Source organism: Schistocerca piceifrons, chromosome 5, assembly GCF_021461385.2.
Source record: "Schistocerca piceifrons isolate TAMUIC-IGC-003096 chromosome 5, iqSchPice1.1, whole genome shotgun sequence".
Taxonomy (NCBI): domain Eukaryota; kingdom Metazoa; phylum Arthropoda; class Insecta; order Orthoptera; family Acrididae; genus Schistocerca; species Schistocerca piceifrons.
This window is the reverse complement of record NC_060142.1, coordinates 334,785,328-334,798,520: the sequence shown is the minus strand read 5'-3', so window position 1 is coordinate 334,798,520 and position 13,193 is coordinate 334,785,328. Positions and strand designations below refer to the sequence as shown.

At 43.3% G+C, this 13,193-nt stretch overlaps 1 protein-coding gene across 11 annotated transcripts in view; it reads right to left on the bottom strand.

Moving 5' to 3' along the window:
• The window catches only part of LOC124799256 (cap-specific mRNA (nucleoside-2'-O-)-methyltransferase 2), a 327,660-nt gene that overhangs the window by 140,046 nt on the left and 174,421 nt on the right, over positions 1-13,193 (bottom strand). The gene's annotated exons all lie outside the window — the stretch shown is intronic.

Below are 13,193 nucleotides of genomic sequence, written 5' to 3'. Positions count from 1 at the left end.
ATATGAAAATGATTGCTTGTACCTCGCAAAAGCAGTCGAGTGTGTGGTATGCCACTAAATCGAACAGTTGCTCAGCTTCCCAACTGTATGTAAAATGTCATGCTATTTACTAACAGAGAAGAAGAAACACTAAGAATAAGCTATAGCTCCTCAGTCTGTCTCACAGCCGCCAATGTAATAATGGACTTGAAACTTGTAACTGACTGTGAGCCAGCTGTATATGCCAATGTATTAATTACTGCAAATGTTACTTTTCTTAATACATTCCAAGAATCTATGTATCTCCTACACTGATTACCACATACAATGATAACATATGAAACCAACATCACTGAACGGAAGAGAGCATACAACTTCTGTATATTTCTGACTCTACCACTGACAAACCCATTGGGGAGCAATATTTTTGAATCATTAACACTAAAATCTTCATGCTCTTATAAAAATCAAACAATGGAAAATCGAGAATTGAATGTAACAATAATATGAAAAGGAAAGTTGCTATTCACCATATAGTGGAGATGTTGAGTCACAGATAGGCCCAACAAAAAGACTTTCACAAATAAAGCTTTCAGCCATTAAGGCCTTTATCAACAATGGATGACAACCCCCCCCCCCCCCCCCAACAAACACACACAAACGCAACTCACACACATCTGCAGTCTCAGGCAACTGAAACCACACTCAGTGTAATTTCAGTTGCCTAAGACTGCAGTTTCCATTTCATAATATTGCTCTTACAAAATAAAAAGCATCTTAATTGGAGTCACACAGATACTACAATACAAAAAGATACCACAGAAAATAACAAATAGCATTATGCAACATCCTGTAGCTTTTACCAGCATATCCCAACATTCAGCTTCATTCTGACAGTGAAATGTGAAATTAAAAATAAATATACCATCATGCAGTAGAGAGTTTCTTTTAATAAAAAAAATGATGGCCTGAAACTTGGTCTTAAGTATATGCTTAATAAGCATGAGAAGCAAGCAAATTAAGGAAGTAAAATAATGATGGAAAGGAAGAATGAAACTATAAACAGGGAATTAGTAGTGCCATGTAAGATAAAAAACCTGAACTGAAAGCTGATAGGAAAAAACTAATGATAATGGGTAGGTAATAGCAACAATCAAACATAAATTTGTAAATAAATATGAGGAATGACAACAACCTATCTATCACTGATGAGTGTGTAGAACCTAGAAACATGGTAACAGCCAGAGATTTAACTAACTTTAGGGCTTCAACTCTCTTTCCAGTGTCAGAACACACATTTTTAAACTCAACCACACAGACATCTACATACACACCGACAACCACAGTGATACTGTCTGTTTATGAATGGTTTGTCACACTGACACAAACAGGGGGATGAGGGGGTGTGGGGGAGGGACACAAATTGATAACTAGAAATAGATAAGATGTACAGTGTGGCTAGAAAATGAGCAGTAGCTAAGATGTTAGTTACAAGTGTATTCTCCACACATACGCCAGCTACAGGTGAATATATAACATAGTGATACCCAATATTGACACATTTGTTGCAGTAACAGTAGTGCCATCAGCTGGCAGCTCTTGTACCTTCCATCTTGTTCATAGTATTTAACTGTAAAACATCCTAAGAGATATTCCATCATGTTTCAGGAATGCATCCAGGACAGAATTATTATTTCAAACTGACAGGAAAACTAAATAAACACACAATAAGAAACATAAATACTGTGTAATGCCTAGTCATTCAAATTGTTGGTTACTAAATCAGGCACTAAACTGAGTGGTAAGTCTAAACTTTGCTAAACACGGTGGTTCAGTCAAATTGTCAGGTAGGCATTCACACTGAAAAAATTGATTGAATACTCAAAGTGAGTTGGTCACAAAACACCACATAATACAATCTTCTTCTATATTTGAAATTGAAAGGATGTGTATAGCATGATGGACAGGGGTTAGTGGTGAAAAATTAAAGTTTTTCAAGAACCTGATGAGTAATATTGGAGTAATCACAAAGAACAGTGCAGATTACATGAGCATGGTTTTGCTCAAGAAAAAATAGGAGGGACGCCAACTTAAGGCTGCATCATCGTGTAAGGCAAAACATCAATTTCTACGGCGACCTAGCTCAGAGCTGTAAAAGCCTTACCAATTGAGTAAATGTACTTCAAAATTTTCTGTAAGAACATATGCATAGAACAAAACATTCCCAGTTTTCAATATAATCAGCTGCAATAAAATTCTCAAAATTTCAACGTTCACCACCATCATCCTCTGGAGGTATGACTGTCCAGATAGGCAACATGTTTACTGTATATACCATAATGTTGCTGGGCTCAATTACCATACAAGCAGGAAGTACAAAGTACAATTAAAATAAGCTGAAGTATAATATGTCCAGTAAATTAGATAAAGAGGCAGTAGCGTTGTATCTCAGTACAGAAATCAGAACTTTTAGCTCTGGAGAAGAGCATGTGCACGAACTGTGGCTCAGGGTTAAAGGAACAGTTGACCATGCACTTGATAGATACGTACTAAGTAGAACAGTTCATGATGGGAATGACCCTTCACAGTATACAACTTGTGTAAAGAATTTTCTAAAGAAACAGAGATTGCTGCATAGTAAAAAAATGCAGGGCTATAAACAGTGATGCTGAATGAAGCACATTTGGCTGTCAACCAGGCAATGCATGAGCTTTCGATGACTACCACAGCAAAGTATTACTAAAAGATCTCTCACAAAACTCAGACAAATTCTAGCTGTTTATACAGGCTGTAAGTAGTACCGAAGTTAGAGTCCATAACCTCACAGGAACAGAAACTGAGGTTAGCAAAGCAAAAACTGGAATGATGAGCTTCATTTTCAAATGTTTCTTTACAAATTATTGTCAAACCATTGCAAAGATGAGTGAAATAGATGTTAGTGTAAGTGGTGTTGAGAAATAGCATAAATCACTAAAACTGAATAAAGTCCAGGTTCTAATGATATCAACATCAGAATTCATACCAACTTTGTGGCTGAATTAGCGCATCTTAACAATAATATAACATAGATCTCTTGAACACAAAACTGTGCACAGTGGTTAGAAGAGAGCACAGATCACATCCGTCTACAAAAAGGGTAACAGAAGTGATCCACAAAACTACTATCTATTTGTTGCACAATCTTAGAGCACAATCTGAGCTCATATGTAATGAAGAATCTCAGACAACAGGGCCTTTTCCATGCCAATCAGCATGGACTCCTGAAAATGTCAATGATATGAAACTCAATGTGCACTTTTCTCACATGATATCGTGAAAGTTGTGGATCGAGGCACAGTCAGGTCAGTGCAGTATTTCCTGATATCCAAAAACATTTGGTGCACTACCACAGCTAAGCTCATTATCCAAAATATGATAATATGGGATATCAAGCAACTTGAAAAAGATTTGATGATTTCTTAGTAGGTAGGATAGAGCATTTCATCTTGGATGGAGAGTCATCAGCACATGTATAATTAATTTCAGGTGTGTGCTACGAAAATGTGTTGACACTTGCAGTTCACGTTGTATTTTAATGATCTTCGAAGTTCATGTTGTACTTTAATGATCTTGCAGACAATATTAACAGTAACCAGATTTTTCACAGATTATGCAATTATCTCCAACGAAATACTGTCTGAAAGAAACTACACAAATATTCAGTCAGACCTGGATAAGATTTCTAAGTGATGCAAAAATTGCTGAGTTTCCTCCTTAAATACTGAGAAATCTAAAAGTATGCGCGTCATGTGGACGCGCACCCGCCTCTCACATGCACAGGCTCACACACATACTGTATCCTACGACTTCAATATCAATGAGTCACAACTGTACGACTTCAATATCAGTGAGTCACAATTCGAATTGTTCAACTCATACAGATATTTTGGTGCAACAGTTTACTGAGATATGAAATGGAACCATCAAATCGGCTCAGTCATGCATGAAGCAGGTGACAAGACTTCAGTTAATTGGTACAATACTAGGAAAATGCAGTCAGTCTACAATGGAGGTTGCTTGCAAAAACACATGGCACCCAACACAGAATATTGCTCTAGTATGTGGGGCCCATACCGAATGGGTCTAACAGGGCTTATTGAACATATACAAATTGGGGCAGGTTCATTTGAGATGTGGAGAGTGTCATGGAGATGCTGAAGAAACTGAACTGGCTTATACTTGAAGAATAGGTGGAAGCTATTCTGAGAAATTCTACACCTAACTGGTGGCAGCCCACTTTGACAACAGTTTCAATATTAGCCACTTCATTGCCGAGGCATCCTAGCCTATTCATTAGTACTCTCTACATAGCATAGACTTTTGTTTGTCTATTCTGAAGAAGACTGATTATTTTGAATATCACCCTTTGCTTGTGACACTTCTATCAAAGTTAAGTATTGTAACTGTATTTTTGGAATAAAACTCATTAGTACGAGTTGTTTGATTGCTTCTCTAGCGAACTGAGTATGCAGGATTCCTAGACACAACATACGCTCTGTCATGCACTTCACAATGGTTTGCAGAGTGTGAATGCAGATGCAGTTGTAGATGTAAAAGGTGAACTAAGCAGCCTTCCACAGCATCTGTCCATCATGGGTGTAACAATGCAGCAGGCACAATGGGTTGGTCCCATATTCGCAAGTGCCAATCCTGCCGACTTGTTACGGACAAATGTTTTTGCCTACCTATTTGGTGTCCAAGGCCAACCTCCATGTACTACTAACAGTGTATCCCCATCCTTTACCGAAGATTTAAATCACGTTAACTGAGATAAACCAAGGCGGCTTCAAACAAGGAACATTTCATCACGTTATGCCCCTCCGAAAGACACAGAGTAACTTTCTTCTACAGGGAGGACATAATATGCAGTGTGCAGCAGACAGAGAAACTGTGCAACAAGCATTAACAGCTGCCGATTTCTTTTATATTTTTACAATGCTGCCAGGACTGCTCTGATACAGTCAAGTGCCATATTTAAACTGTTGCAGTCAAGCACTATAGTTAAACTGTTGCAGTCAAGCACCATATTTAAACTGTTGCAGTGAATAGAAGTTTAATGAAGGCTAGTCACATTATCACAAAATAGAGCATGTGGAAAACATAGTATGAACTTGATGCAACTGCAAAATGCCCGATATTTTTATCTTCAAGCTAATCATTTGACTGGGAATAGGAAGGTGCTGCAACAGAACACCAGTAAGCACAGGGTGAGTTTCAAATGCTGATAAGGCTCACAGAACCATGGCTAATATTTTACTAAGGAGCTTGATGACAGCTCTGTTTCACAACTGTCCAAAGGACTCAACTTCCATCCTTATCCGTGGCAGCTGCTGATATTACATATCATTAGTGAAAAAGAACAGCCTACAAGGCATCACTTCTATGGTAAGGCAAAGAAGGGAAGTCAGTTGTTAGCCACAGTCTAAAAAAAAGAAAAGTTAAATGATTAATGGAAAATCTCATATAAAGATGTGAAACAAATACTAACAAAGAGATAGAGGGGCTGGCCAGTACTTACCTCAGCTCAGTACAGCCGATAGATACACATAAAACAGAACTGAAAATTTACGTTCCTAGCTTTCGGAACAAATGTTCCTTCATTGGGGAGGAGAGAGGGGAAAGAAAGGGAAGAAGGGAAAGGAGATTCAGTTACTCACAACCCAGGTTATGAAGCAACAGGAAAAGGAAAATAGGGAGGGTAGCAAGGATGGAGGCATGGTTGTCAGAGGGAAGCCAAAGATATTCTACTGTAAGTACTGTGCCAGCTTCAAACCAAAGAGGATGCATACAGAAGTAAAGAGGTATATAGTATAAAGATAAACACAACTATGTAGGATGAAAAGATGTGTCAATGGCTAAAGAGGAAAGGGAAAGAGGAGAAGACTGAAGAGTGAATGGGAGTGAGGTTGTTTAACGTAGGTTCAGTCCAGGGGGAAGGCGGGATGAAAGGATGTGTTGGAGTGCAAGTTTCCATCTCCGCAGTTCAGAGGGACTGGTGTTGGGTGGGAGAAGCCAAATGGCACATACGGTGTAGCAGGTTCCTAGGTCCCTAGAATTATGCTGGCGGGCATGCTCCACTACTGGGTATTGGGCATCTCCTAGGCGGACAGTTCGTCTGTGTCGGTTCATGCGCTCAGCCAGTTTAGTTGTTGTCATGCCGATGTAAAAGGCTGTGCAGTGCAGGCATGTCAGTTGATAAATGACATGTGTAGTTTCACACGTAGCCCTGCCTTGAATTGTGTATGTTTTACCAGTAGCGGGGCTGGAGTAGGTGGTTGTGGGGGGGTGCATGGGACAGGTTTTGCAGCGGGGTCGGTTACAGGGGTAGGAACCGCTGGGTAGAGAAGGTAGTCTGGCAATATTGTAGGGTTTAAAAAGGATGTTACGGAGGTTAGGGGGGTGATGAAAGGCAACTCTGGGTGGTGTGGGGAGAATTTTGTCAAGGGATGATCTCATTTCAGGGGTTGACTTGAGAAAGTCATATCCCTGGTGGAGTAATTTGTTGATGTTTTTGAGGCCAGGATAATATTGGGTGACAAGGGGGATGCTTCTGTGTGGTCTGGGGGTAGGAACATTGTTGTTGGATGGGGAGGAATGTATTGCTCGGGAAATCTGTTTGTGGACAAGGTCTGCAGGATAGTTGCGAGAGAGGAAAGCACTGGTTAGGTTATTGGTGTAATTGTTGAGGGATTCGTCTCTGGAGCAGATACGTTTGCCACGAATACCTAGGCTGTAGGGAAGGGAGCGTTTGATGTGGAAAGGATGGCAGCTATCAAAGTGAAGGTACTGTTGTTTGTTTGTGGGTTTGATATGGACAGAGGTGTGGATGTGAGCTTCAACAAGATGAAGGTCAACATCCAGGAAGGTGGCTTGGGTTTTGGAGAAGGACCAGGTGAAATTCAGATTTGAAAAGGAGTTGAGGTTATGGAGGAAATTAAGGAGTGTTTCTTCACCATGAGTCCAGACCACAAAGATGTCATCTATAAAGCTATACCAGGCCAGGGGAAGCAGCTGTTGGGTCTTCAGGAAAGCCTCCTCCATGCGGCCCATGAAGAGGTTGGCATAGGACGGAGCCATCCTGGTTCCCATGGCCGTTCCCCTGATTTGTTTGTACATCTGGCCTTCAAAAGTGAAGTAATTGTGGGTGAGGATGAAGTTAGTAAGTGTGATAAGGAACAAGGTTTTTGGAAGATCTTCGGGTGGGCGTTAGGAGAAGTAGTGCTCAAGGGCAGAGAGACCATGGGTATGTGGGATGTTTGTGTAAAGGGATGTAGCATGTATGGTGACAAGAAAGGTTTCAGGTGGGAGAGGAGTGGGAATGGATTTGAGGCGTTCTAGGAAGTGGTTTGTGTCTTTGATGTAGGATGGGAGTCTGCGGGTGATAGGTTGTAGGTGCTGGTATACCAGAGCTGAGATACGTTCGATTGGGGCTTTGAAGCCTGCTACAATGGGGCAGCCAGGATGGTTCTCTTTGTGTATTTTGGGTAATAGGTAGAAGGTAGGGGTACGTGGCTCAGGTGGAGTGAGTAAGTCTATGGAAGCCGTTGTGAGGCCTTGTGAGGAACCTTGGATGTTTAGGATTTTTTGCAGCTCAGTCTGGATGGAGGGAATGGGGTCCTGGGTAACAGCTTTGTAGGTTGAGGTGTCAGAGAGTTGACGCAGTCCTTCTGCAACATACTCCAAACGGTCAAGTACGACAGTTGTGGAGCCTTTATCCGCCGGGAGGATGACAATAGAGCGGTCTATTTTAAGCTCCTTAATGGCACGGGATTCAGCTGGGGTGATGTTGGGGGTTGTCAGGATGTTCTTCAAGAAGGACTGGGAGGCAACACTGGATGTGAGGAATTCCTGAAATGTCTGCTAGGGATGGTTTTGGGGGAGGGGAGGAGGATCCCTTTGAGAAGGCAGTCGGAAGTGTTCTAGACAGGGTTCAACACTGGGTCTAGTATTTGGGGGCTGTGTTTGGGTAGTGACGTGATATTTCCAGTTGAGGTTCCGGGTGAATGAGAGGAGATCTTTAACCAGGGCAGTGTGGTTGAATTTAGGTGTGGGGCTAAAGGTTAAGCCTTTTGATAGAACAGATGTCTCTGGAGGAGAGAGGGATCTGGATGAGAGGTTTAGGACTGAATTGGGACTGGTGATATGTGGCATTTGACTGTGGTTATAGTTGAGATTTGGTCAGTGTGGGGTATGTGCTGGGATGGGGAGATTGAGTAGGGTGGCTAGGATAGGTTTGTTGGCTATGAGGGGGGTTTGTTGAAGGTTCTGTTGTGGTTGGTGTTTGCGAGGGACAGGGAGAGGGACCCCACTTCTTAGGTGTTGCACTAGCACTGTGGATAGTTTTTTCAGGTGGTGTGTGGCATGGAACTCAAGTTTGCAGCTGGCTTCTAGGATGATGTTCCTGAGTGTGTTCTCCAAGCAAGGGTTTGAGAGGTGGAGGACTTTGAAGAGAGATAGGAGCTGTTGGGAGTGGTTGTTACATGAAGTAGTGTAGAGATTCAGGACAAGTTGGGTAAGGGCTAAGGATTGAAGGTTCTGGAAGTCCAGGAGAGACTGGTGGAAGGAGGAATTGCACCCGGAGATGGGAACTTTTAAGGTGAGCCCTTTAGGGGTAATTCCAAAGGTTAAGCAGGACCGGAGGAAAAGTATGTTGGATTGCAGTTTGGCTACGGTGAATGCATGTTTCTGGAATGAATGTAAATAATGTGGTATAGGATTAGGGTACATAGTGGGTAACTGGTGGGTAGGGAAATTAAATAACTAAAGTTGAAATAGTAATCATAATAAGGAATAAAACACGGAGGGAAAGACGAGAAGGAAACAAATTGCGTTGGTAATGTTCAATACCAAAGGAAGACCACTAAATAAGAAAAATACGGAAAAAGTTGACCAGATCAAGCAAGTATGTCCAGATCAGGGGGAAAGAACACACGTTTCTCAAAAACAGAGATAGCGAGTGGCGAAAAAGGATCGCGCGTGCCGCAAAAGCGATCGCGCGTGCCGCAAAAAAGATCGCGCGTGCCGCAAAAAAGATCGCGCGTGCCGCAAAAAGATCGCGGGTGGCGCAGTAATGTCCCAAAAAAATTTTCTTGTGGCAGAGAAAGATAGCCAATGGCACAAAAATGTCGCCAGCAACAAGAAATCGACGGAAATGGATGATACTGGTAGGTGTGAAAGAGATTGTTGGCAGTGATTGTTGGCTGGGAAACAGCGAATAACGAACGTTAAAACTATGGAATGTTGAATAAATAAATCAATAAATAAAAAAGAGAAGAGGACTATAAACGGAACAAGATAATAGAAGGCAGATGAAACTAGCACAGTTGCTGACGAAAATATTTATTTATGTATATATAAAACACTGAACAAGAGAAAGTGTTAAGATGACAGATGTAAGTGATAGCTAACAAAAGGGACAAAACAATGAAGGATGTGGACCATATAGGTGATCTAAATGATTAATGGAAAATCTCATATAAAGATGTGAAACAAATACTAACAAAGAGATAGAGCGGCTGGCCTGTACTTACCTCAGCTCAGTACAGCTGATAGATACACATAAAACAGAACTGAAAATTTACGTTCCTAGCTTTCGGAACAAAAGTTCCTTCATTGGGGAGGAGAGAGGGGAAAGAAAGGGAAGAAGGGAAAGGAGATTCAGTTACTCACAACCCAGGTTATGAAGCAACAGGGAAAGGAAAATAGGGAGGGTAGCAAGGATGGAGGCATGGTTGTCAGAGGGAAGCCAAAGATATTCTACTGTAAGTACTGTGCCAGCTTCAAATCAAAGAGGATGCATACAGAAGTAAAGAGGTATATAGTATAAAGATAAACACAACTATGTAGGATGAAAAGATGCGTCAATGGCTAAAGAGGAAAGGGAAAGAGGAGAAGACTGAAGAGTGAATGGGAGTGAGGTTGTTTAACGTAGGTTCAGTCCAGGGGGAAGGCGGGATGAAAGGATGTGTTGGAGTCCAAGTTCCCATCTCCGCAGTTCAGAGGGACTGGTGTTGGGTGGGAGAAGCCAAATGGCACATACGGTGTAGCAGGTTCCTAGGTCCCTAGAATTATGCTGGAGGGCATGCTCCGCTACTGGGTATTGGGCATCTCCTAGGCGGACAGTTCGTCTGTGTCCGTTCATGCGATCAGCCACTTTAGTTGTTGTCACGCCGATGTAAAAGGCTGTGCAGTGCACGCATGTCAGTTGATAAATGACATGTGTAGTTTCACACGTAGCCCTGCCTTGAATTGTGTATGTTTTACCAGTAGCGGGGCTGGAGTAGGTGGTTGTGGGGGGATGCATGGGGCAGGTTTTGCAGCGGGGTCGGTTACAGGGGTAGGAACCGCTGGGTAGAGAAGGTAGTCTGGCAATATTGTAGGGTTTAACAAGAATGTTACGGAGGTTAGGGGGGCGACGAAAGGCAACTCTGGGTGGTGTGGGGAGAATTTTGTCAAGGGATGATCTCATTTCAGGGGTTGACTTGAGAAAGTCATATCCCTGGTGGAGTAATTTGTTGATGTTTTCGAGGCCAGGATAATATTGGGTGACAAGGGGGATGCTTCTGTGTGGTCTGGGGGTAGGAACATTGTTGTTGGACGGGGAGGAATGTATTGCTCGGGAAATCTGTTTGTGGACAAGGTCTGCAGGATAGTTGCGGGAGAGGAAAGCACTGGTCAGGTTATTGGTGTAATTGTTGAGGGATTCGTCACTGGAGGAGATACGTTTGCCACGAATACCTAGGCTGTAGGGAAGGGAGCGTTTGATGTGGAAAGGATGGCAGCTATCAAAGTGAAGGTACTGTTGTTTGTTTGTGGGTTTGATATGGACAGAGGTGTGGATGTGAGCTTCAACAAGATGAAGGTCAACATCCAGGAAGGTGGCTTGGGTTTTGGAGAAGGACCAGGTGAAATTCAGATTCGAAAAGGAGTTGAGGTTATGGAGGAAATTAAGGAGTGTTTCTTCACCATGAGTCCAGACCACAAAGATGTCATCTATAAAGATATACCAGGCCAGGGGAAGCAGCTGTTGGGTCTTCAGGAAAGCCTCCTCCATGCGGCCCATGAAGAGGTTGGCATAGGACGGAGCCATCCTGGTTCCCATGGCCGTTCCCCTGATTTGTTTGTACATCTGGCCTTCAAAAGTGAAGTAATTGTGGGTGAGGATGAAGTTAGTAAGTGTGATAAGGAACAAGGTTTTTGGAAGATCTTCGGGTGGGCGTTGGGAGAAGTAGTGCTCAAGGGCAGAGAGACCATGGGTATGTGGGATGTTTGTGTAAAGGGATGTAGCATCTATGGTGACAAGAAAGGTTTCAGGTGGGAGAGGAGTGGGAATGGATTTGAGGCGTTCTAGGAAGTGGTTTGTGTCTTTGATGTAGGATGGGAGTCTGCGGGTGATAGGTTGTAGGTGCTGGTATACCAGAGCTGAGATACGTTCGGTTGGGGCTTTGAAGCCTGCTACAATGGGACGGCCAGGATGGTTCTCTTTGTGGATTTTGGGTAATAGGTAGAAGGTAGGGGTACGTGGCTCAGGTGGAGTGAGTAAGTCTATGGAAGCCGTTGTGAGGCCTTGTGAGGGACCTTGGATGTTTAGGATTTTTTGCAGCTCAGTCTGGATGGAGGGAATGGGGTCCTGGGTAACAGCTTTGTAGGTTGAGGTGTCAGAGTTGACGCAGTCCTTCTGCCACATACTCCACACGGTCAAGTACGACAGTTGTGGAGCCTTTATCCGCCGGGAGGATGACAATAGAGCGGTCTATTTTAAGCTCCTTAATGGCACGGGATTCAGCTGGGGTGATGTTGGGGGTTGTCGGGATGTTCTTCAAGAAGGACTGGGAGGCAACACTGGATGTGAGGAATTCCTGAAATGTCTGCTAGGGATGGTTTTGGGGGAGGGGAGGAGGATCCCTTTGAGAAGGCAGTCGGAAGTGTTCTAGACAGGGTTCAACACTGGGTCTAGTATTTGGGGGCTGTGTTTGGGTAGTGACGTGATATTTCCAGTTGAGGTTCCGGGTGAATGAGAGGAGATCTTTAACCAGGGCAGTGTGGTTGAATTTAGGTGTAGGGCTAAAGGTTAAGCCTTTTGATAGAACAGATGTCTCTGGAGGAGAGAGGGATCTGGATGAGAGGTTTAGGACTGAATTGGGACTGGTGATATGTGGCATTTGACTGTGGTTATAGTTGAGATTTGGTCAGTGTGGGGTATGTGCTGGGATGGGGAGATTGAGTAGGGTGGCTAGGCTAGGTTTGTTGGCTATGAGGGGGGTTTGTTGAAGGTTCTGTTGTGGTTGGTGTTTGTGAGGGATAGGGAGAGGGACCCCACTTCTTAGGCGTTGCACTAGCACTGTGGATAGTTTTTTCAAGTGGTGTGTGGCATGGAACTCAAGTTTGCAGCTGGCTTCTAGGATGATGTTCCTGAGTGTGTTCTCCAAGCAAGGGTTTGAGAGGTGGAGAACTTTGAAGAGAGATAGGAGCTGTTGGGAGTGGTGGTTACATGAAGTAGTGTAGAGATTCAGGACAAGTTGGGTAAGGGCTAAGGATTGAAGGTTCTGGAAGTCCAGGAGAGACTGGTGGAAGGAGGAATTGCACCCGGAGATGGGAACTTTTAAGGTAAGCCCTTTAGGGGTAATTCCAAAGGTTAAGCAGGACCGGAGGAAAAGTATCTGGGATTGCAGTTTGGCTACGGTGAATGCATGTTTCCGGAATCAATGTAAATAATGTGGTATAGGATTAGACCACACAGAAGCATCCCCCTTGTCACCCAATATTATCCTGGCCTCGAAAACATCAACGAATTACTCCGCCAGGGATATGACTTTCTCAAGTCAACCCCTGAAATGAGATCATCCCTTGACAAAATTCTCCCCACACCACCCAGAGTTGCCTTTCGTCGCCCCCCTAACCTCCGTAACATCCTTGTTAAACCCTACAATATTGCCAGACTATCTTCTCTACCCAGCGGTTCCTACCCCTGTAACTGACCCCGCTGCAAAACCTGCCCCATGCATCCCCCCACAACCACCTACTCCAGCCCCGCTACTGGTAAAACATACACAATTCAAGGCATGGCTACGTGTGAAACTACACATGTCATTTATCAACTGACATGCCTGCACTGCACAGCCTTTTACATCGGTGTGACAACAACTAAACTGGCTGATCGCATGAACGGACACAGA